Raw genomic sequence first — 3,860 nt, forward strand, 5'->3', positions numbered from 1 at the left:
TCATCCGACAACACCTTCTATGAGCTCAACAACGCATGAAGACCTAGGTGGGACGAGTGCCGCTCCGAGCACGTGTTCTGGGAGGAGGACTTCGTCTACCTGAAGCTCCAACCCTACGTCCAGTCATCTCTAGCTCCAAGGGCGAACCAAAAGCTCTTCATCAAATACTTCAGCCCCTACAAGATCTTGTCCAGGATCGGCTCCATCGCCTACAAGTTTGCTGATAGCAAAGGGTGCCGCGATCCACCCCGTCATCCATGTGTTGTTGCTCAAGCCCACGCCCAATGACAAGATATCTGCTTTGGCCATCCTCCCCGACATCACTGAAGGCCTACAAGTCACAGAAGCTATCCTCCAGCGTCGTCTTCACCAACACGGCTCTGAGACCGTCGCCCAGGTACTCATCAAGTGGTCAGGTATAGACACCGACCTGGCTACTTGGGAATATGTAGAAGCATTGCAACAACGCTTCCCTCTGGTGCCGGCTTGGGGACAATCTGCAACCAAAGGAGGGGGGTGTCACGGACCCTGTCCCTCACCCTAGAGATGGACAACCCATAAGGAGTGAAGGAGCAAGGCCCAGGAGCATGCGGGTATCTAGCCCAGAATGGGCTTGTGAAGTGTGTAGCGAGAGCCCGAGTTGGATGGAGACAGGAGAGGAGAGCCACAGTAATGGAAGAATGTGGAATTGTCATCTGAACAAAAGTTGTAGGGTCCTTCCTAAGCTTTCTAGAATGTTATAGAACAAGTATTTGGGACTAGTATATCTGCGGTTATGAATTTTATAATATTGCAGTCATGTTTTCACCATCAGAAAAGTTTAGTTATGTTATGAGGATGTTTATGCCATCTTGGAGATCCCTTATGTTGAATCCTATTATACAAAAGTTGTAGATAACGGAGTTTCCTATCATCTGGAATATTTTGAGAATTTTTGGACATATGTTTAAAAGTACATAAAAAGACATAGACAGTGCTGCTATCATGAATGGCAGCACAACTTAGAATCTTGAACAGGTGGGTTTGGGGGCATTCTAGTGTGCTATTTATTGTTTGAACTTGTTGGTATGATGATGTTGGTACTGAGGGTGGCTTGTGATAAGATGGTTTGCCTTCAGAGCGTGCTTAGCTCTTTTGCTTGATCATCGGTAAAGGCAAGTAAACGTGGCGCTGTGGTCCACATGATTTGGCTTTGTTGTTTGAATTGCCTCCACTAAATTTACAGTATCTCACACTAGCCATAAAATCTAAAATTTGGAGTTATTTGCTTTACTTTGAAGTATATTATTTCATATCTTGTGGTATTACATTTGGATTATGAAATATATGAAGTGCATACATTGCAACATTTGCATTTGTACTTTTTCCATTGATATGCATTTGAAGAAATCGTAGCCGAATTGGTGCGATAAGTACCGGTACAGCAACGCACGTTGATGAGCAATGTGGTTGCATCCCTCACTCCCGCTCCTTGGGATGTGTGGATAAAACTGAAATCATGCATTGCAATGCATTATTTTCATTGTACTTTACATTGTACTTGGAAGTATATTTATATTACTATGAAGCAGCTGATGTCTATATTATTCTGCGATTTAAAGTTGATGCTTAATCGAACTGTGATTTAAATAACTTGGTTGTGGTAGTTTGCTTGCTGAGGCTTTCCATAAACCTCACACGCTTGTTCCCCCCATCTTAGGTACATGAGCTTCAAGGATGTTTGGCGGGATGGGAGTAGCTGCACGAGTGCATACTTGTTGGCCTAAAGTTCAAACAAGCACATTTGTTATCACAAATTAGTTGGTTGTCAGAGTTTTTTTTGTACGTTATATTAGACACCTTAGTTTTGCTAGTTGTCTTTGAAATTAGCTTTGTTTATGCCATCGTAGAGGACTTAGATGATGTTCGTTGCTTCCGCGTTCTCTGATGATGTGTTCTTTTATAGATTGTAGTAGCGTGGTAATACTCCAGAAGGAAATTTATGTTGTTGTTTTCTTATGGGGTGTTACAAGGAATCACCTCGTTAGACCAACACTTACCAAGCTTATTACCCGGTGGTCTAGATGTATACATGACTGCGGTCTTAATGTTGGAAATTGCATAATTAATGCAAGCAGCGAAGGCGTCACAATGATGGAAAGTGCATCTTATTAACAGTAGGAAGCTTATGTTTTGCAGCATGAATAATATTGTACCTCACCTTCAAAGAATGACAATGGTTAAGGATGGCCAAGGCAAAGAATACATCTAGAACCAATACGTACGTATCATAAATTTCAATTAGTCATTGAAAAATGTGTATTCTCTTAAAATGTAGCCATAATAAAATTGGGATTACATGGGAGATCCATGGACAATACAACATTTGTGTTGTTTGCCTCGCTCCTCGAATCCTTTTATTATACAAAGGCCTCTCAAATCTCTCGTTAGACACTTATTATGTATTCCGCCTCTCCTTTTCTTCTCTCCTCTCTTTTTTAATAATAATAACATAGCAGAGCGTAGCTCTAGCTATATATGGAGACAAAGAAGGATGGCGGCGGCGGCGTCACAGCAGCAGTAGTAGTAAAAAAATGGATATTATGCATGCATGGATCAATGCATGCGTAATGCATTGCTTAGGAAGTTGCATGGCATCCAACCCAAGCCCCAGCCCAGACCAGTAGGTCTGCGTGTCGGCTTATTTGGCGGTGTAGGCGGTGTCGGGCTTCCAGTCTTCGGGGATGACGTCATTGTAGACGCTCTTGGTGCCTCCCTCGGTGGTGATTTGGACGGTGACGGGGAACTTGAGCGGCTTGTCGCTGTCCTTCCTCCAGATGGCGCCCCAGGAGTGCTTGAGGGGCTCGTACGTGTCGCCGCCCTTCTCCTTGATGTCAACCGCCACAATGTCGCCGTCGCCGTCGACGTACTTGACCAGCAGTGCCAGGTAGTTGGGGTTGCACCCCTTCTCCACGTGGAAGGTGACCTTTTCACCGTACTTGCACTTGACCCGCCGGAACTGCATGTCGATGATGCCCGCCTTGCGCAACTTCTCCTCCTCGCCCTTCTTGGCCATGGCGCCGAACGCCGTGCCGGCCAGGTCGAAGTGGTACTGCGGCGATGGGCTCGTAGTTCATGTCCTGTGATGTACACCACCACGGGCTCGCCGGAGCACTCGGCTGGCTTGTCGCACTTGATCTCGAAGCAGGAGCCGCAGCCGAGGCCATCCTTGAAGATGGGGACGTTGCCGCACGCGCCCATGCTGTTGAAGGGGGCCTTGTTTCACATCCTTGTACCCGCACCCGCCGCCGTTGTCGTCGGGGCCGGCGCCCGTCGGCTTGCCGTACCACGTCGCCTTCGCTTCCAGCCAGTCGCTGCCGTAGCTGGCCGTGATGTTCTTGCCCGGGGGAACCTTGGGAGGACCGCACCAGGCGCCGCCCACCAGAAACGCCAGCGCCAGCGCCACCTGCATCGACCACGACATCATCTTCGCTCCCATCTTTCTTCGATCGATCGGTGGATGGTATGTAACTGTGATGCGATGAATGAGTAGGCGGGGCTCGTATTTATGGCCGCGCGCGCATGCATGCACACCGGGGAGATAGCATGCATGGATAGGAGATACAAGTCATGCATGGCCGAGCGAGCTTTGCTAGCTATTCCATGCATTGCGTACCGTAATAACAAGCTAATAAGGGAGATGACCACGGGCGCCCCTACAGCTGTTCGTCTCGCCGCGATCCGAGGTACTCCTAATCCTGTCTTCAGTCCCCCCTGATGCTCGATCTCTTCTTCATTGGAATGTCGTCGTCGTCGTTACATTACACGCTGCAGCGCCAAATGAATGGAAGGAAGCAGAGAGAGATGAATGGATCGATACC

At 47.6% G+C, this 3,860-nt stretch overlaps 1 pseudogene; it reads right to left on the bottom strand.

Annotated features, from left to right (window-relative positions):
* Nucleotides 1-2,280: 2,280 nt before the first annotated feature.
* On the bottom strand, nt 2,281-3,513 carry LOC136540806 (expansin-B11-like; annotated as a pseudogene).
* Nucleotides 3,514-3,860: the final 347 nt, after the last annotated feature.

This window comes from Miscanthus floridulus, chromosome 2, assembly GCF_019320115.1.
Source record: "Miscanthus floridulus cultivar M001 chromosome 2, ASM1932011v1, whole genome shotgun sequence".
NCBI lineage: Eukaryota > Viridiplantae > Streptophyta > Magnoliopsida > Poales > Poaceae > Miscanthus > Miscanthus floridulus.